We start from the raw sequence: 22,599 nt of genomic DNA on the forward strand, positions 1-22,599 counted from the left end.
ACCTCTGCCAAGTTGAAGCTTACTGTCTTCAACTCTGTCTCACCATTCCCGATTCAAATTTCACCTGGTTAGGGGGCCCTGAGTAAGCTATAGAGACTTTCCACTGTCTAGGCTAAAATAGGGCCTTATTGAAGCTAATTGCAATGTCTGTAATGGATTACTTTGTATCCCACTATAATTTTGAATATGTTAGACATATTGGCCAAGGCCACAGGCTCACACATTTCCTTCTGTGGGACATATCTTTATATGTTCTCTCATGCGGACAACTGTTTCATGGTAACCCTGTCCTGGAACACCCTGGAAACAGTCTGAAGTGGTTTCTCCCATGGTTGCAGTCCCTAGATTCAGTGTTGAAATTGTGGGTGCTTGCTTTTTTTGACTGTTGTATAGCAGATTATTTGATATGATGTTACAGTGTGTAACTATACAGAATATTATATACCTAAAGTAGCAGAAAGTATTCTAATAACTTAAGCTAATACAAGAATGGAGAAAGGAGAATTTTTAGGGATGAGTACAAGTAGGGGTACAGAAATAAGCAAGAGGGGGCTGGAATTTACTGGAGAAATCCGGCAAAGGAACTAAGATAGTGGAAGCAAATAACTCGAGCAGGAAAAGCAATAGAGTGGGATGCTGCCAAGAAGACATTGGGATTGGAGGCTAGAGACTGCCTTCCCTACCAAGGCTTGATCTCAGAATACAGGCAAAGAGAAAGGGATAGGGGAATTTTGTTTTTTAATCTAGAACAGAAGCAGCTGTTAAAAAAGGGATAACTAGTTGGGCATATAAAATAGTGTAAGATGAGAAGAGAGGCTGGAAATGCAAATGTCCAAAAAAAAAAAAAAGGGAAAACATACGCAGAGCTTCCAAGTATGCAACCAAGTCCAGAAAGTTTAGGATTTTTGCTTGGAACTGTTTGATAGGTATTTTTTATACCCCAAACAGACTTAAAGGAATTTTTCCTTGGGTAAATAGAAAATGTTAGAGGTGCGTTGCAGAAGAAAGATATCACTGGGAACATATATTTTGGGAGTACAATGAGTTGACAGATTAAAAAAAAATTCCCTACAGAGTAGTTTATCAGAAATATTGGGTAAGCAAATGGCTGCGAGCTTTTGACCTAGTATACAGGATCCAAATTGCCTAGATGTAGTAAGGTCTTATTAAGTTTAATTCTTTTGACTTAAGGGAAGTTGGGAATTCAGCAATTTTTTTGTGTTGTTGAACTGATGAAAACTGCTAAGAAAATATAAGTAATGTATATTGGATTAAAATGGAAAAATGTTAAAATGGTTTGTTTTCTTTTCTGTTAATGTATGTTTGCCTGTGTCTTAAGTGATAATTCATTAAAGATGTGTAAAGAAAAAAAAAGATGTTACAGTGTGTGAATGTGAAGATGACTGAAGTTAGTTTTATGCTGTCAATATTACTAGGTATCTCCCTTTTTCATGTGATGGGTAAGAGATAACTCCAATGCCTTTACTATATGCATAAGGAATATGTGGATATTTAACTTATTTCTCCTTTTATGGTATTGCTAGGACTGGGTTATTAAATAGGAGCTGAAAATTGCATGTTTATGAGTGGTTTCTGTGGTGAAAGTGGGTAAAGGTAGTACTATATGGAGGCATATATGGCCAGGGAGTGTAAAGTAGAATTCTTTAAGCTCATGGTTTAATATTTGATTGCCCATCATTATTTATGTATGTATTAATTAGATGTTCATCGTGCATACAGCTGCAGTCATAACAGATGGGTTTTCCTGCCGTCAGGCGGGTCCTCTGTCGGACGAATTCCAAAATCTAGGTCCGGCTTCGGTTGTCGTCACTTCTTCCCTGACGTCAGTGCGACAGGGGTATAAAAGAACCAGCCGACGCCATTTTCTTCAGTCTTTCTTGCCGCGCGGTGCCAGAAGCAGTTCGCAAGTGCTGGTCGGCCAGCTCCTGAGATTACAAATATCTGTAACCGAAGTCTTCTTGAAAGCTAAGTACCCTGTTGGGGAAACTTTTCTTGCCTCAGACCGATGTCAGACAAAGTTAATAATTGTATTTCATGTGGGAAGCAAATACCGCATAAGGATTTTCATTCCCTCTGCATTCCTTGCTTAGGCCCAGAGCACGACGTCTCGGCCTGTCGTTTTTGTGCCACATTCAACAAACGCACCATTAAGCGTCGGGCGGAGTTCGCCCAGCACTTTTTTGGCAAAAAATTTAACTACATAATGTCGTCGGATACTCCGACTCCAGTTTTGACTAAAAGACGCAAAGATAAGGACCGACACACGAGGTCCGCGGCCTCTACCGACACCACGCCAAAGCCGACTACAGGTGGTCCGGTTCTCAGCGAGGCGCCTACGCAGCCCCTGACTACCGACGACACTTCATTGGCGGTGTCTTCTGTACCCAAGGTCGCAGGCTCTTCGGCCCACACCCCGACTACAGATACCGAAGCCACTCTTGGCGGTGAAACTCAGAGTTTAGACAGGTCTGCCTCCTCTCAAGGTGTCTTCAGGCCTTCCTCTTCTTTTTCCATCAAGGGTTTCACTAAGTCTAAGACAGCCATGCATTCTAAAAAACAAACCCCACAGGGCCCTTCTCAAGGCCTCATGCCTAAAAAGCAGATGCTCAAAATGGCTGAGGACTTAATTACTCTTATCAGGGGTTCTCAACCCCCCCAGGAAAAAAGGCCCAGAATGGAGGAAGAATCCCCCTCCTCGGACCAGGTCTCCATTATTTCAAAACATTCTGATGACCAGGAACATTCATACTCCCCTTTTGAAGATTCTGATGCAGAGGAGTCCATTCCTTCTGTCTCCCCCCCTGAGGATTACTCTTTTGGGGAAACCTTGCATACCTTGAGGGAACACTTCCATTGGGAAGGCCAAGAGTACTCAGACTCCAAGAAAAGGCTTAGGGATTTTCTCTTGCTCCCTCAGCACAGGCCTCTGGCTATACCTCCTGTCTTAGATATCCTTGATGATGTATATTCGGAGTCCTGCCTCAACCCTGACTCTTTGCCTCCAGCTCCAGTCAAGCCTAACAGGTATTACCGGGTTCCTGACTCACACCAATTCCTATACAAAAGCCATGCGGCTGACCCAGAAACTATCTCACAGGGCCCCAAGGGAATTAAGGCCTCCACTGCTAAAAATCCATTACCTTCAGAGAGGGATTCCAGAGCTTTAGAAAGGTGGGGGAAAAGGTATACACCTCGGCCACCTTATCCATGAGGGCATTAAACTGCCAGTTCCATATGTTAAAGTACCAACAGTTTCTGTTATCACAGTTGAGAAGCAAAATGTCACAACCTGAACAACCAGATTTGAAGGAGTTGCAGGATATGATACATACTGCAGAGCAAGTAGGTGAACATACCTTGCAATGTGGTTTTGATGCTTTAGAAGCCTCATGTAGAGCTGCTGTTACAGGATCAGTCATACATAGACATGCTTGGCTTAAAGAGCAAACCTTACCAGATCATGTCAAAGCTAAATTACTGGATGCACCTCTGCAAAAAGATGTATTGTTTGGTGATAAAGCTGAGGATGTATTAAAGAAAATGGAGGAAAAGGCAAAATCAATGCAAACAGTGAAAGATTTCCTACAGGTACAACCTCCACGTTTCAGTAGAAATTGGCCTTCAAAAAATTGGTCCTTTCCAGCCACGGACAGACCCCAAAGAGGTAGATACAGGCGCCCGAGGGGTAGAGGGCAATCTCAAGGATCGTTTAGAGGCAGACAATGGCAAGCACCTACCGAAAGAGGTAGTGAGGATAGTTCACAGCCATTCAGAAAGCAGAACCAATGACTTTCCCCTTTGCATGCCAAGCAAGGCTCAAATGGCAGCACCTTAAGGCGGGAAACTGGCACTATTTTCAAAAAATTGGCATATTGTCACAAAAGACAAATGGATCCTGGACATTATAGACAGAGGCTACAGATTCCACTTTCACACTCTTCCAAAAATGAGAGGCATGCCAAACCTGCCACACAATCAAAGGGCAGAGGTACAAAAACAAATTTCAGATCTCATGGACATGAAAGCTATTCAAGAGGTACCTGCACAAGAACAGGGTCAAGGTTTTTATTCCAGACTATTCCTGGTACCAAGGAAGGGCAAAGATTGAAGACCTATTTTGGACCTATCCATCCTAAACACTTTTTTACTCGTGCCAAAATTCAAGATGCTCACATTATAGCAGCTTCTTCCCATGCTGGGCAAGGAGTCTTGGCTGGTAACATTGGACCTCAAGGAGGCATACCTGCATGTCCCAATCAGACAAGATTGCAGAAGATACCTCAGATTTCTTGCAGGTTCAACACATTATCAATTCTCTGCATTGCCCTTTGGCTTATCTACTGCGCCCAGAGTGTTCACAAAATGCCTGGCATCAGTAATTGCCTACTGCAGACTGCAAGGGATACAGATATACCCATATCTGGACGACTGCCTGATCCAAGCGGACAGCAAGCACATACTTTTGAAACATCTGGCTTTTGTAATAAGGTTGTTGAATTCCCTGGGATACACAGTCAACAAAAAGAAATCAAGGCTACTACCATCTCAAACAATAATTTTCCTGGGTGCCAACTTAGATACAAACGCCCAGATGGCCTACCTCACGCCAGAGAAACAAGGGCAACTAACTCAATACTTCAGAAAAATGGCAACTTTCACCAGGCTGACTGCAAGGAAAATCCTGCAGGCTCTGGGATTCATGGCATCTTGCATCCTACTAATCCCACGTGCAAAGCTGCATATGAGGAAACTTCAATGGTACCTGAAAAACCTATGGTCTCAGCACAGCCACAGCTTGGAAACAATAATACCACTAATTCCATGTCTTCAAAAGGAATTTCTGTGGTGGGCTCAAGCATGCCAAAGAAACACAGGTCTCCCATTCTGCAAGCCTCAAGCAAGTCAAATCATCACAACAGACGCCTTGGATTACGCCTGGGGGGCGCACATGACAAATCGGTGCATTCAGGGCAGATGGTCCCAAAAGGAAAAGCACCTACACATCAATCAAAAGGAAATGCTAGCAGTAATAAATGCTATTATAGCTTTCAAAGACCTGCTGCATCTAGGCCAGCTATTAATAAGGACAGACAACACCACAGTAATGTGGTACATAAACAAACAGGGAGGAACCCATTCATACCCCTTATGCAGGCTAGCCATGTCTCTTTGGAACATGGCTCTAGAATTGCAAATCGAGCTTCAAGCACAGTTCCTGCCAGGCAAGTAAAACACGCTGACAGACAACCTAAGCAGAAATATGACAGATCCACACGAATGGAAGTTGCATCCTCAAGTTTTTTCAAAGATAATTCAAGCATGGGGAAGGCCAGACATAGATCTCTTTGCCTCCCACAGAAATCACCAATTGGCAAAATTCTGCTCAAGGACCTTTCATCCACAGGCCTGGAAAGTGGACAACAATGACAGTTTATGCCTTTCCACCTCTTCCTCTGCTGCCCAAAGTTCTATTAAAAACCAGAGCAGACAGACCACAGATGATTGTCATCGTTCCAGACTGGCCAAGACAACACTGGTACCCACTCCTGAGGAGCCTGACGCATTCCCCACCATGGATCCTGCCTCTAATGCCTCTTCTACTGACTCAGCACAACTTCACAGTCAGCTGAAAACACTCAATCTAGCCGCATGGAAGATTCCTTAAAATCAGAACAGACCCTACTCTCCAAGGAGGTACAGGATGTCATTTTGGAGGCCAGAAGACCTTCTACTAGAAAAGCCTACTCCGCCAATTGGAAACGGTTTTGTGCTTGGAATGAGAAAACAGGCCAGAACCCTGGAATACTGAATTTATTACAGTACCTAGCTGAGATGCTAAGCATGGACTTTCATTCTCTTCCATCAAAATCCATGCCTCAGCCATTTCTGCAGAATACAACACTGATCCTCCTTTATTCTCTCACCCCTTCTTAAGACAGTTCCTCAGAGGGGCTAAGAATATTAAACCCCCAAGGAAACAACCAGTGCCTGCTTGGGATCTCAATTTCATTCTAGAGAAACTGACTTTGCCTCCTTTCGAGCCAGCTGCCTCAACAGAACTACAATATTTGTCCTGGAAAACAGCCTTCCTGCTGGCTATCACCTCAGCTTGCAGGGTTTCTGAACTACAAGCCCTCATGGCTGTGCAACCTTTCATTATTTTCCATCAGGACAGAGTTTCCTTATGAACCAATCCTTCCTTTATGCCAAAGGTAGTATCCAGGGTAGCCTTGAATCAGGCTATCCACTTACCTACCTTTTACCCCAATCCTCAAAACAAAGGGGAGAGGCTACTACATTCTTTGGACAGTCACAGGCAACTACGTTATTATTTGGACAGAACAAAGCCTTTCAGAAAATCAGAGCAACTCTTTGTATCCTATGCTACAGGGGCTCAAGGGAAGCCTATTTCCAAACAGACAATCTCAAAATGGATAGCCCACTGCATATGCTTTTGTTACTCTCTTCATGGTAAAAGTGTACCTGCAGGCATAAGGTCTCACTCCACTAGGGCCACAGCTACCTCTGCAGCTTTCCTCAGGGGGGTTCCTACCAAAGATATTTTGGAAGCTGCCACTTGGAGTTCTGTGCATACTTTCTCCAAGCACTATCACCTGCCTTTATACTCCAAATCTAGAGCAGGTTTTGCCACTGCAGTTTTGCAGGGCATCCTGGCTCCTCCTAGTTCCACCTAGTGCCTACCACCCTTATTTTAGCTTTGGGATTCTACCCATCTGTTATGACTGCAGCTGTATGCACGATGAACATAGTACAGTTTTGTACCTACCATAAATGTAGATGTTGGAGTGCTAATACAGCTGCAGTCCAAGTTTCCCTCCCTCCTTCCCCTCTGGAACAGGCCTAATGGCTAACACCTCCTCATACAACCTGATTGGGGTATTCTTTTATGGTGTATTTGCTTACAACTACTGTTTTTTGATTATACTGCATTGCATTATTGCATAAATTTATGTATTGCCTTCCTTCTGGGGGCACCTGACATCTGGGGCAAGAAAAACTGAAGAAAATGGCATCGGCTGGTTCTTCTATACCCCTGTCGCACTGACGTCAGGGAAGAAGCGACGACAACCGACGCCGGACCTAGACTTTGGAATTCGGCCGACCGAGGACCCGCCTGACGGCAGGAAAACCCATCTGTTATGACTGCAGCTGTATTAGCACTCGAACATCTACATTTATGGTAGGTACAAAACTGTACTGTAAGCCCACTGTCAGAAGTGATCTATTTAAAATATGACTCTGGAGCACTGTCTGGTTAAGTGACTTGATCAGAGTCGCAAGGTAAGCGCTGAAGGAATCAAATTGTGTACTGCAGGAAGCAGCTTGTTGATAGCTCATAGCTTTAATTCTCTGTGGTAACTCCCAAATGTAGACTACCAGACTGTGTTATCTCATAGCTAAAGAGGAAAGGCGACTGTAGAGGCTTGAATCATTTCTTTGAGCCATGTACAAGGAGTCACATTTACCAGGATCATATAACACTTGAGGTTACAGAATTATTTTCTTGCTGTAAATTTTCAAGTCTAAATGAAAACAATTTGCAAGTAGTGTAACATTATTGTAGACTTACTTAAAATTCACAGAAAGTAACCAGCTCAAAGCTAGTGCTGTACATACAAAAGGCAGACTATGAAAAATGGCACCAGATAGAGTCCAAACTGCAGATGCACATCTCTACTGCATTGTATTTATTAGAGGGGAGATCCTTCATTTTTTCTTACATAAATGTTTTGTGTTTGCTCTAGCAGTTGAAGTGGCAGTGCATTGTATAACTGATCTTGGATCTTTGAGGACAGATCTTGATTTACTTTTTACTTTTTCATTTGGCTATGAGGCCAACAAATGTAATTTTGTTACAGTTTTTGTTAATTTTAAGTTCAATTCTGCATCCAGAATACACCACATCTAATTAACCTATGTTATAAAATAAGCAAGCATGTTCAGTTAGACATTGAAAATTATGTGTTGCACTAATGCTTTATATAGAGCATACTGTTGTATGTAATAACAGAAATATGATTCTTGTGTCACTGTCTCCTCCATCTCCTCTCACATTTCTTTGTCTGCTCATACCACTGCCACCAGAGATCCAACGTCTTTCTTCTGCTTGAGCTTAAGCTCCTGTACAAGTTCCATTTTTACTCTGCTGCATTAACTTCTGGTCCTATTCCTTCTGTTTTCTTGGTATTTCCCCTTTCACACATCAAGCCACAGACACGGGGAAGGTTGGCAGAATTCTCCAGTTCCCCACAGCATTCTTCCTGGTCTGGTAGTACTGCCAGCACTCTGGAAAAAGTCAGACTTCTAGTTACATGTCTGCTGTTATATTGCCAATTAATATCTCTTGCATTGGTAGTCAGCCAATGCAGGCTTGAATGTGTGCTACAGTTTGCTTCCTCACAATGTAAATAATAGTTACCCTCTTCTCAGCTAAACCGCTGTATATAAATGCACAGTCATAAAAGCTTAAAGGCAAGTAAATGAATTTTACTTAAATAATAAAGAAAATAATTCAAATATAGAGTAAAATGTATATAGGTTGGCACACAATGAAAATAAAATGACGTAAACGTAGGGGATGCATACAGTGGAAAAACAACTCCAGATACCCAAGTTCCTTGACTAGCTTGCTATAGGAAAACTGTCCCTTAAAATAAATAGCTGGTTCTCACAGATAGGAAGATTACACAGGAAAGCATCATCAGCTGCAGTGGGTCGTAAACCAGCTTCTCCACCCAACACCACGGTCAGCGGTGTTTGTCATATCATGTCCACATCTGTTTTTTTGTAATCAAATTTTAATTGTGTCTTAAAGTTCCATTAACCATTACATTCCACTGCTCTTTTGTCCTTGCTTACGACATTAGAAGAAGGTACCATCATGTCTAGAGAATCAGCGCCTCACTATTCTTTGACATCTGGGCAAACAAAGGTTACTTCTTTCTCCAGGAGAACATACACTGCAGATAAATATGACAGGAAGCATAGCTCTCAACTCTCCAGATTTTTGCAGAACGTCCAGATTTTTGCCTCATATTTTTGGTCTGTTCCATGTAAAATTTGTAATTTTCTGGCAAATCGCTGAGGATTAAAGTCACTAAATCACGACATACATGTGAGTTTCAGATTTCATATTCTTCAGGAAAATGCATGTTAACACAAATCTTTTTATTCTAACCACTTTCTAAGTTTATAGAAGTAATATTTAAAATCTGTCCCTATTTTTGGGCCTTTGCCCCCCACCCCATTATTTTAGGATTTGTCCAGATTTTTTGAAGCAAGCGGTTGAGGGTTGACAGGATAGAGGGAAAAGGGAAAGAGAATACATTGTTGCATTCAGCCTAGCATTCTCAAAATGGCTTCCTTTAGCCTAGCATTAACTCTGGCTTCACACTCTTCCTTCTCTTGCTATAAGAAGTGTAATAAATGTACAAATATTTTCTGCCAGATGTGGGTGTATTTGTAAAAAAAAAAAAAATCATAAGAACGTAATGTGTGAGTGTTCCTCTTGAGGGTACTGTTGTTTTGCATTTTGATGAGGTTTGAGTGCATGATATCAGGAGCACTACAATCCAAATAGGAATCCAAAGACCTTCATGGTAGTATGGTATTTTGGACTTCTCCTCATTCCGCAGTATAAATTATTAAGAGTACAGTATTGTGTTTAGTTCACCACCTCAGTAGGCTTTGGGTTAAGGTTAAGGAATCGTTCTTTATGACCAAATACGTATGCAGCATTTCCAGCTTTTGAATTACTGTAGTGTGGTCAGTTTGACTAGTTAATTACTTCCCTGAAGTTTGACATTTAAGTTGAGGAACAATTTGTTGATATGAATAAGAAATGCCAAGTCATCTCATTAAAAGTCTTAGTTGTTGATGTGAAAGATTTTATTTCCTAGTGCAGTGACTCAAATCTGGTTACTGTGACTGTCCTACTAAGACACAACTCTTGGCTGAAGTAAATCATGTGATGTTTTTCCTTCAGGAAAGGTTTTGAAATGCATTCATTTCACAGTCCACTTTCTTAAGTTGTCAATTTCAGTGGCCTTTTCCATGATTGAATAGGTTCTTTTGATGAGTCTATGACATAGCGATCTGGTTATTAAACTCACAAATTTATTTTTCCTAGTCACAGAGAGAACACCATTACTTGGGCTACCACAATGTTTATTTTTCTTCAACACCCATGTCAGCTTCTCAGAAGTGGCCACATCAACAGTCATCAATATCAGTGCCTTCACTGGGTGCTAAGATGAAAAACTGATAGGCTTCAGAATTGTTACAGAGATTATCGTCAGTGTTTAATGTCAAGTTTTCCACATGTTTTGTAGTGGTCTGATGTAGAGATGGAGTTTTCTTCTACTGGCTTTCCTTGCTTGGTAGCTTACATCTACACATCTCTAGGCAGTATGTGACAAAATTCCTGTCTGAAAATGTCTTCCTTCTGCTAGGTAGCATTCATTCGATTATCAAATAACTGAATTTTGTTACCAGTTTATAACTTTTACTTGTTAGTTTTGTTTATAAATACTGCTGGCTGTTAACATTCTTATTTCCTGGTTTTCATTCCATCAATCCATAGCTGTCCTATAGGACTGTTACTTGCGTATGTTGCAGTTTTATGGTGCTTTTTGTTGTACTGCTTATGCATGACAACAGTTCCTTGATAAATTAAACAGAAATTATCACCTGTTTTCAATGCTGAAATATTCTTCAGACCATGAACTTTTGAAAACATAACCTTCGGTGTTGATCTTTCCTTACTTTCTTATATTTACAATCAGTGTATTTTTTAAACATCTTTATTAACATTGCATATTATATAGTGACATGAATACACTTTAACACTTTGTTATAAAGGAGAAAACAAACCATTACAAAGATTGGGTGGGAGGTTGGCGTAATGGTTAAGGTGCTTACCTTAAAAACACAAGGTGCAGGGTTTGATTCTGGCATGGGGTAATTGGCTAGGCTTAAAAATGGCTCATAAGAGCAGTTAGCCTAGTACTAACCTATGAACCTATTTTGTCATGCAATATGCAAGTATGATTTCTGTCTTAACAATTATTATTTAGTTTAACATTACATGGATTGCTTAAATCCTGCCTTCCCTGAAATATCATTCTTACTCTTGACCATTATTCTGTATATATTGTTCCCATAAATCCAATTATTTCTATGTAGCTTGCTGCTTTCCTTTTCCAAAGGTCCTGCCCTCAGTTCTTTCATCTCCTTTACTACATTCAGTAATTCTGCTGCAGTTGGTTTTATGTTTATTTATTTGACATTTGTTTACCCGGGTGGTCCAACTGGGTCTACAGAACCCATTTTCAGCGGAGGCCCAGGGAGAAAATCTCCACCTACAGTACAATACAAATACATTATAGTCCAAAAACAATACAAGTGACATGAGGAATATTGTACAGAAGTAAGCAGATGGAAGGTAAACTAGGTTACAAGGTATACTACACATCTGGACAATTATATAGCAAAATAACAATAATAATAATAATAATAACAAAATACACATAACCTATGAGTAGATAGTGTATAAAAATAGTATGTAGGTAGTACAATGGATGACATAAACTGTTATAATACATGAAAAATAAAATGATGGTATAAGTTAGGAAAATAATAGCAGAAGAGCTAATGATGCAGAAAGATAGTGAGAGAGTTAAGAAGAATAGAGGACATTACAGACGGAGCTGTAGCTTAAGGATATAGTATAGAAACAGAGGAGGAGCTAAGAGACACTTAGGATCTTATAGACTGTGAAGGAGTGAGATGTGACAGAAGATTTGACTTCCATTTTCTAGTAATTGCTTTTTGGAAGCTAACAGCATTAATCTTAGTGGGGCCTTACTTTGTCTAGGCAATTCAATAGCTACATCCCAGCTAAAAATAATAATTTCCCTAGTTAAAATAATTTTCTTCATCAACATTTCTGACTAAGTACCCTGCAGAGAATTTCTGGAATGTATCACTTCATTGCATTCCCAAAAAAACATAACCCCAGGTACCCCTCTCTTTTCCAAACAATTGATGTTTACCTGTGGAAACATTTTGAGATATAAAATACCTATGCAAATACTTCATGCAAAAAGGATTTTGTTGCATACTAAGGAGCCATATAATATCTTCCCATTGTTTCTTTGTATATTGCTTTCCTATTCTCATTCCCAGTCTTTTCCTATCTCTTCTGATTGATTCGTACAATTATCATGAAGTATTGTATATTCTCTACTAACTACTACATCTTCTGTTATATTTACAAGTAGTTTGACAACGTTGTCATTGGAATCTGTAGAAATGCTGCCGGAAAGAGAATGCAAAGTAAATAATAAGGTAGATAACTTTCTTTAAACTATGGCAACTCCTTCATACATGGAAATGAACAGTAGATTGTATAATAAATAATACTTTGGGTACCAAGCTTTAGTCCAGTTAAAGTATGCTTGAGTTTGGACTGTGTGTCAAGACAGTAAACCCACTGCATAGTAAGTTGACCAACCTAGTAAATTCTAATTTGAGACACATTAAAGTATCTCTTCTTAACAACAGGAATCTTAACAAAATGATGCCTTAACTTGAAGTTCTTCTTCAGCTTGAACACATTCATATTTGTGTAGTTATAGAGACATGGTTTCAAAGCAATGAAATCACTCCGTTAATTTCTGGGTATAGTACCTGTCACATCTTCAGACCTACTAGCATTTGTTGGGGAGTATCTGCATTTGTCAAAGATATCATCTCCAAGTAAAAGCATTAAAAAAAAAAAACAGTGAACAACTTTGCAGATGCATGATATGATTTCAGTATATTTCTCTTAGAACACAATATACAGACTTGCGCTGACCACCTGCCTGCATCTGTGGACTTCATGTCTCCTCTGAGAGAATTTGCTAATGGGAAAAACAAGCTAATAACTTTGTAGATGCAAGAAAGCTAAAATTTCCATGCCTTTCATCATTTTGTCTTAAATTCTAGCCTGTTTACTTACGTTTACTTAAATGAATTGTCTAAAGCTTAAACCAGAGACATTTTTAAAACATCCTTTATTCAATTATCACTTAGGACATGGGTAAGCATAAACACTAACAGAAAAGAAAAGAAACTATATTAACTTTTTTCCTTTTACATACATTATATGTCACTTATCTTTTCTGTCTTTATAACTGTCATGAGTTACAACATTACATAATTTGTTGAATTCCTGCATTCCCTTAAACCACAGTCCTCGTCCTAGACATTATTCTGTATGTATTTCTCCCCACAAGTCCCATGTATTTGTAAGTACTTTGCTCTTTCCCTTTTTCTAAAGATCACACTTTCGCTTCTTTTATCTCTTTTGTAATATTCAGTACTTGAATGCATTTGGTTTAGACTTAGATGTTATCCATCTTGTAGTAATTGCTTTTTTGGAAGCCAACAGAATTAAGCTTAACAAGGCCTTACTTATGTCCAGGCAATTCAGATTATTTGTCCCAGCTCAAAAGAATCATTTCCTTAGTTACAGTCATTTGTTCACCCAATATTTCTAACAGAGTACTCTGTAGGGAATTTTTCAAATCTGCCAACTCATTACACTTCCAAAACATATACTTCCTTTTACCTCTTTCTTTCCTATTGCATGTACAACATTTGCTGTCTATTTGATGAAAAAATAGTTAGTCTGCCTTGTGTATAAAAATACTTATGCAGATACTTCCAAGCAAAGTCCTAAACCTTCTGAACATTGTTGCATACTTGCGAGCCGTACACGTCCTGTCATTGTTCCCTTGTAAATTGCTTTCCCAGTTTCTCTTCCCAGTTTTTTCTAACCTCCTCTGATTGGTTGCTGTAGTTGTCATACAGTATTTTATGTGCCCTACGAAGTATCCATTTTTTAACAGCTGGTTCTCTTCTAGATTCAACTAAAAACTCTACCAGAGCAGATGTTTCACGAAGGACTTCCCTATCCCATTTTCTTTGCCTTTACTCTCTCAGTCCCTGGTAGGGAAGGCAATCTTTAGTCTGCAGTCCAAATGTTTTGTTGACCGCATCCCACTCTGTTACCTTTTCCTTTCCAGTTATTTGCCCTAAAATACCTTGGTGTATTTGCCAGTTTTCTCCAGTAAATTCCAGACCTTTCTTGCCTGTTGTCTTACTCCCACATGCAGTCATCCCTATTGGCAAAATCTTGTTGAAGTTGAAGTTATGGAGTGCCTGCGAAGTGAAGGATTTGATGTAGAAGGCCTAACACAGGTTACATCACAACAGGACGGAGTGAGCCCCCAAAGCAGGGAGAAACAGGAAGATCAGGAAAAATCTGAAGAAGAAATATGGACATGGGAAAGAAAAAGATATTTAATATGGTGCAATATTTATGCAAAGGAGAAAGCAAAACTAACCAATACAAAAAGAGCAGCACCAAAGATATTTGAAGAGAAATACAGATAAAGGAATCCAGACATGGAAAACTTTACAATACAAAAAAATAAGACAAAGACGAAAAGCAGAAAAGGAGATTACTAATAGAGAAGTTAAAGAAATAGAAAATGAGGTTGTGGAGTGCCTGCAACGTGAAGGATTTAGTGTAGAAAGTCTAATTCAGAAAGCACCACAACAGGATAGAGTGATGGATATCCATATTAAGGGGAAACCAGTAGAACAGGATGCAGTTGGTCAGGTGCTAAATGAAAATAATATGGAGCCTTTCACAGGAAACCAGTATAAAGCTAGAGAGCAAGTAACGGAACGGATAACTGTGAAAACTCTGATGCAGTCAATGTTGAGGAGTGATAGGCCAGTGAGTTCCCATATGATAGAACAACAGACAGCACAGGATAAAATTGATGAGACTGTGTCACAGGAAGATGCTATAGAACCTTCTGTAGAATGCCCGCAGGAATTGGAAGACAAAGAATGTGCCCTCAGTTTGGAAGAAAATGGGCTAAGAGAAGAATTGCTTGATTTAATAGACATGGACATATATATCAAGATCAATGAAAGAAATAGACTGCAGAAGGTTAATAAAACCCAAAAAGTCAGAAGTCTTGATAAAACAAGTGAACGCAGTAATTACAACTGTTTATAGAGATCCATGAGATATAACAGAAGTAAACAGGATATATTACTGTGCAGCTAAATTAATAACTGATAAAGTTCTACCCCAAGAACACAGGGTAGTGAGTGAAAGGAAGGGGAGAAATTGAATACCATCATGGAAATATAGAATAGAGAAAATTATAAAGCAATTAAGACAAGAAGTGTCACTGTTAGAAGACTATAGAAGAGGGAATAGATCAACAAAAATACTAAGAAAGATGTGATAAAAGCAATGCACAATATTAGAACAGACCAGGATCCATCATGCACTATTGCAGATAAACTAAACATTTCAGCACATGCGGAAACACTTACAAGATAAGAAGATAAATATAAAGGAAAAGTGCAAAATGAGCAATTTATTGATGACCCAAAAAGATTTTATAGAGAACTGGGAATAAGGTAAAAGGAATTGAAAGACTGCCAAAAAAGAAGAAATAGATACATTTTGGAGAAGTATCTATGAAGATCCTGTGGAACATAACAAAGATGTTAAATGGATAGAAGAAGTAAAAGAAAGAAGATCCCCCAAACAATCTGGTTTTACAACACTCAGACAAACAAGTCATAATACACTAACTCTTAATACTCTAATATCCCACGCTAATCATTCTAACCTAAACATATACGCTCTAATTATCGATGCTCATAAAACCTTTGATAGAGTAAATATAGAATTTCTACTCCAAACATTACCCTATTGTAATATTCCACAAAAATGTATCCAGATCCTGCAAATTATATACAATAAGCCCTATACATCTCTATATATTAACAAAACTTGGTCAAAGAGAATTTCAATTAAAAATGGAACTCGTCAAGGATGCCCTCTGTCTCCTATACTCTTTAACTTATATCTTGAACCACTCTTCTTAAATATTAAACAAAGTCTTTACCATAACCCCCCCAATAATGTTTAACACCAAAATCTTCCTCTCAGCCTTTGCAGATGATTTGAATATCTATTGTACCACACCAATCTCAGATGTAAATAAAATATTATCTGCTATAGAACACTTCTCGAATATATCAAACTACAAATTAAATCTAAAAAAAACTAGCATATTTCCTTTAAAAACCCCTAAACCATTCTCGCTTTTACCTCTAATAGGAAAAATAAAAACAAAAGAGGTAATCAACTATTTAGGCATCACTTTCTCAACAAACAATAAAGATTGTTACTCAAATAATATAACTCAAAAATGGCAGAATATTATTTTAGACCTTAATAAATGGAAAAATCTAAAATTACCTTTCCTGGCAAAAGTCTCAGTAATTAAAATGAATGTATTACCCAGATTACTTTATATATTCATGACTACTCAATTAAACATATCCAATACATTTTTTAGACAAACTCACACTTTGCTTGCAAAATTTATATGGGAACCAGAAAAAAAAAAACAGAATCTCATATATCAAACTTTCGACCCCAAAAAGTAAAGGTGGTTTAGACCTTCCCAACTTCGAGACTTATGTTGGGAGGGTAGCCTAATGGTTAAGGTGTTTGCCTTACAAACACAAGGTACAGGGTTTGAATCTCACAGGGGATAATTGGCTAGGCTTAAAATGTCTTGTAAGGGCAGTTAGCCTAGTACTAATCTATGAACCTATAAACCTATTACCTAATTATGAACACTAATAGAGTACTGCGAATAGCTGAATACAACCCAAAGAATAAAGATTGGTCCCCGATGTGGATAATAGTATACCAAAGACATATCAAAAGCTTGGATATCAACCCCGAAGCCCTACCATTTCTAAATACAAGTTTAATGAAACCGTGCAATATAATAGAACCCCCTAAACACTCTATCTCACTAACTCAAAAACTCTTTTAAGCATTTAAATCTTGACACAAGCTATGATGATGCTACAACCTTTGCACAGAAATCCCAACCTTAAAATAAACAATCAGACCCTAAACCTGAATCCCTTTCCTAGATTAATTAATATAACCATTCAAGAGATATACCCATACCTAAATGGTTCTATACAAGAAATGAGGAATCAATTGAACCTCCCCAAGTTCTATCTAGTGATTTTAAGGCAAATTAAAGAAATTATGTACCAGCTATTTACAAAACTGCAACATAAGCAACAATGATATAATAACCTGTAATTCACTATGGAAGACCATCCTCTCAACTAAAAATGTATCACTAATACCTATAAATTTATCAAAGACAGTAAATTCCAAAAAGATATACTTGTCTCAGACTATTGGAGAAAGAATAATCCATCCAATGATAACCTTCAACTAAACCAAGCAATTAATTTAACAAATAAATCCATACCCCTTAAAAAATTGGCATTTACCCAACTTATGATCTATAACAACGCATATTTCACACCCGCTATTTTACATAAATTTAACTCTATGAAATCCCCTCTTTGTCCACACTGTAAAATTCAAACAGCTGATATACTCCATTTATTCTGGAGCTGTAAGTGTGTATTTAAACTTTGGAACTCCCTTAAATTTCAATTACAAAAAATGGGCTATCAAACATCCACACTCACCTGGGAATTCACTCTTCTACATATCCTACCAAATAACATCTCTAAAACTCAAGCAATTACTATGATCAATGTTTTTCTCTTAATTAAACTATATAGCAATCAATTGGCTTAACCTAACATCTCCTGGGAGAATTTTAGATTAATGGCGGCCAAACATCATTTAGCCCATAGAATTTTAATCAATAAGGGGAATAAAGACATCAAACACAGGAAATTATGGGAACAAATCTTCAATATTATTCTTGCCTAGCTCATGACAAATTATCAGACTTAACTACAAATAAGAGGTTCCATATTAATCTATATTCATAGCTCACAAAATTTTCTTCTTTTTCTTCTCCCTCCTTTTTCTAATGTATACTCCTAATCACAACAACTCTCACTGAACTGTAACAATTTCTCTCTCGTGTAATGAAAGCATCTATGTATATAGTGTAAATAGTATTGGTTGATTGTTTTATTTCTTTTTGTACTACCAGCAATGTATAACAACTGCTTACTGTGAAGAGGTGTTCCCTCTCCTTGTTCTATTATGTTTGCTATTTTATGTCAATGAAAAGAATAAATAAGGAAATATTGAAAAAAAAAAAGAATAATAAGTTTAAAAGTAAAGGATATGAAATGAGATGAAGTAGCAGCTAGAGAGATTGAAACAAAGTTAAGAAAATCCTCTGTTTGGAAAACCCCAGGCTCAGATGCAGTATCTAACTTCTGGTTAAAAGTATTAACATCTTTGCATGAAGATTTAGCCATGAGTAACAACTGTTTATATGTGCACCCAGAACAGACACCAACCTGGCTAACAACAGGAAAAGCAATGTTTTGTTAAGAGTAAACCAGCAAGCTACCCTAAAAATTATAAATCAATAACTTGCCTTCCGATGACGTATAAACTATACATGGGAATTGATGCTGACAGAGTTTTTAGTCATTTAGAAGAAAACTCAGTTATGGCAGTAGAACAAAAGGGCAATAAAATAAAGTCGTATGGAACAAAGGATCATTTGTTGTTAAATAACGTCGTAGTGGAGAACTGTAAAAAGGGGAGTATGGCATGGATTGACCACAAAAAAGCATTTGATAGTATCCCTCATTCATGGATAAGAGTGCTTAGAAATGTATAAGATACACCCCCCGTTGATCGACTATATTACAGTGACCATGAAACAGTGGCAGACTATTTTGCAATTAAGCCATGATAAAGGAAGAATTGTTATCCAGAGATAAAAATTCAAAGGGGGATATTCCATGGTGACTCGCTGTCACCGTTACTATTCTGCCTTGCCCTTAATCCATTAAACTGTTTATTCAACAGCTTAGGCCATTGCTATAATCTGGCTCCTAGAAAATAACAAAGTGTAAAGACTTCTCATCTTCTCTTTGTCGATGATTTAAAACTGTATAGCTCATCAGATGAGGAACTGAAAGCGCAACTGCAAGTTGTCAAAACTTTTTCAGATGATATAAGAATGTTGTTTGATCTTGATAAATGTGCAAAAGCAACCTTTAAAGCAGAAAAACTGCAACGCCTGGGAAACGTCAGTTTGGGGAAAGAATGTGATATAAAAGAACTTGAGCAAGAAGGACTGTATAAATATTTGGTAATTGATGAAGGATCAACAATAAAACATGAACAAATGCGAATAAAACGTAGTAAGGAATACTGCAGAAGACTTAAATTAATTCTGAAAACAGCACTAACATCTAGGAACAAAACGGAAGCTATAAACCAATTTGCTCATCCTGTCCTAACTTACAGTTTTGGAGTGATTGACTGGCCCGAAAATGTGTTGGATAGATTAGATAGGAAAACAAGAAGGATGCTTCATGCTCACCAAATGATTTATAAAAATCAGTGTATACCAAGATTATATATTTTCTGTTCCAAAGGAGGGATGGGCCTCCTTTAAATTGATTGTATGTATAGATCTGCAATCGTGGGACTCCATACATATCTGCTGACCTCACAATACCCAAATGTAGTGAAAGTTTTGAAACAGGAATGGAAATCAAACCATAAGTAGGTAAAAAAAAATCAGGCAGCAACTGGATGTGCCAAAAAAAACAAAAGAAAGAATATAAGGTGAAGGATCAGATGAGTCGGCAAGAAATGTAGAAAAAGCATAAATATAATTGCAAGTATAGAAAACTTCTGGGAGAACCTCATGTTGATCAGGAACGAACACAGGAATGGTTAAGAAGAGGTGAATTCAAACCAAGAGATGAAAGGTTGATATTGGCGGCCCAAGATAGTGGGCTGCATACACTTTGGTTTATAAAGTCCATTGAACATGTGGGAGAAACAGACAAATGTAGGTTTTGTAAAACCAAATTGGAAACAGTTGCACAGGTTGTTGCTGGTTGCGACATACCAATGGCAGAAGGACTGTATACTGAAAGGGATAATAATGTGACAAGACTGTTGCACTGGGGATTGTGCAAACATTATGGTACTGAAGTGGTCAAAAACACTGGAAACATGAGCCACAATGCATCATAGAAAATGAAGAAGTCTACATCACATGGGGTCATCCATTACCAACAGTTCAAAAGATAGATGTAGAAAACCGGATATAGTCGTCCAAGAAAAGAAGACAAGAGGAGCATTGATCATTGAAATTGCTACACCCAGTGACTACAGTGTCTTGCGTACAGAGACACACAAAGTCATATAAAGTATCAGGATCTACAGGCAGAAACAAGAGCAATGTGTAAGAAAGATACCCAGACAGTTCCAGTAGTAGTAGGAGCAACGGGTCCTATAAAAAAGAATTTCCAGTCGTATTTAGATATGTTACCAATACATGTAACTCCATACAAACTGCAGAAGGAATCATTACTGGGCACATTGCGGGTGCTGTGAAGAGCACTACTGGCTGACATCATAGATTGAAACAATACTAATTTCATGAATTTTAATCATACTTTGACTTAGGAATGGGGTCCATTCCCGTCATGGTATTAGAAACCCGACTTGGAGAAATTAAAAGAGCAAAATCTCTTTTCTCCGTTCTTGTGTTGGCATAGTTCTTACAATACTTTCTGCTATTGCATGAGCATAATATTCTGTATGGCTATTATTCTTCTTATGGATCTGCATCCAAAATCATATATATATATATATATATATATATATATATATATATATATATATATGTTACCCTTAACTGTGTAGTTGTAGAATATCCTTTTAAGTCAGGTAATCCTAAACCACATTATTCTGTTGGAAGGATCAACTTATCCCACTTAACTGTTGCCTTCATCTCCTCCTAGATCAATTTCTTTTGTTTCCAAGATATACAGGAAATCACATTTTTAAAGTTACCATGATTTTTCTAGTTGTCACCCAGTTCTTTTCTAAGAAAAATATTTTAAAGGGAAAGCTGGTTAGAATTACGAGAATGTGTTCTGATTCCAGTGTTTTTCTCCAAGAGGTGGAGAAAGTTTTTAAGATGTTTTTAGACAGAAACTACCCCTAAGCCTTTTTTAACAAGAATTCAGGATGAAATTATTAATAATTGGGGTAAGAAATATATATCATTGCTAGGTGCTGACAAAGTGGTCACAAACTAAGAGCTGTTAACTGAACAAGGGAGCAACAATTTCTTCTGTAATGCACTGGTGGTCACATACAATTCTTCGTGAAAAATGGTGGAAGATATTGTTAGGAACAGCTGGAATATTCTGAAAGTGAACAAGGAAATTGTCAACATTTTAAGGGATACACCTAGATTTGTTTTACGTCTTACTGATAACATTGCTATTTGTACAGTTTTATTAGCTTTTATTGTTCACAAAATATTTACATTTGTTTATCTTATTCTTTTTAATTTTTCAGAAAGTGCTCTGGAATGCAAGATGCGTGTAGGAATTTTAAACATTTTTTAGAACACCCTAAAATCCATCCCACAGGTACCCATATTAAGGGCACTAGAAAATGTGGTAGCTGTAGATAATGTTCACACATTTTAGATAAATAATGTATACACTTACATGGGTTTCCTTATAAGATTAACCAAGTTCAAAGGAAGGTGCTGGCAGGACTGATAAACAGGAACAAAGCACCAAGTGAAACAACGAAGATGCAAACAATTTATTGGGCTAAAACAGAAATCCAAAAGCAGCAGCAAATCCAACCTCCACCTCTCTCTCCTAAACCTGACGGTACCCAAAGAAAAGTTCCGAATGGTCATGTTGCAATCCGTCCTCCCCTTATTGCAGGAGGATGACTGGATGTGCTCCATAGACCTCAAGGATGCGTATTATCATGTTCTAGTGGACAGGCGTTTCAGGAGGTTCCTCCGCTTCCGGCTGGGAGCCAGTCACTTTCAATTCAGGGTCATCCCCTTCAGTCTCACCTCAGCCCCCAGGGTGTTCACCAAGGTCCTAGCGGTAGTAGCGGCCCACCTGAGACTCCAGGGAATTCAGGTCTTTCCATACCTGGACGACTGGCTCCTCACAGCCCCAACAAGGCATCTACTTTGTTCAGGCAGGGACTATTTTCTCGGTCTGGCTCCACTATTAGGATTAACCATCAACATGACCAAATCCTCTCTTATCCCTACACAGGTGCTGGATTTTATAGGGGCAAGACTGGATTCCAGACAGATGCTTGCGTTCTTGACTCCAGATCGGCTTCGGAACCTGATGTTACACGTGCAGGCCATTCTTCAACTGCAAACTCCTTCGGCGGAATTGATTCTGAGGGCCCTAGGATCTATGGCGGCTGCAATCCCTCTGCTGCCATTGGCCTGGTTGAACATGAGGGTTCTACAGTGGACCCTCCAGGTACAATGGTCCCTGTCTTGCAACTGTCTGTCTCACCCCATTTCCTTAAGCAAGGTTTGCAGAAAATCGCTCCTGTGGTGGCTCCAGTCTCCCAACCTCCACACAGGACGTCCCTTCTCACTACCTCCACCAGTCGACACAGTGACCACGGACGCT

The 22,599-nt window shown here is 38.5% G+C and overlaps 1 protein-coding gene across 4 annotated transcripts in view; it reads left to right on the forward strand.

Annotated features, from left to right (window-relative positions):
- LOC122809252 (myosin-10-like) overlaps window positions 1-22,599 on the forward strand; it is a 3,714,157-nt gene that overhangs the window by 1,575,457 nt on the left and 2,116,101 nt on the right. The gene's annotated exons all lie outside the window — the stretch shown is intronic.

The sequence above is a fragment of the Protopterus annectens genome, chromosome 1.part1 (assembly GCF_019279795.1).
Source record: "Protopterus annectens isolate FY-2018-M chromosome 1.part1, PAN1.0, whole genome shotgun sequence".
NCBI lineage: Eukaryota > Metazoa > Chordata > Ceratodontiformes > Protopteridae > Protopterus > Protopterus annectens.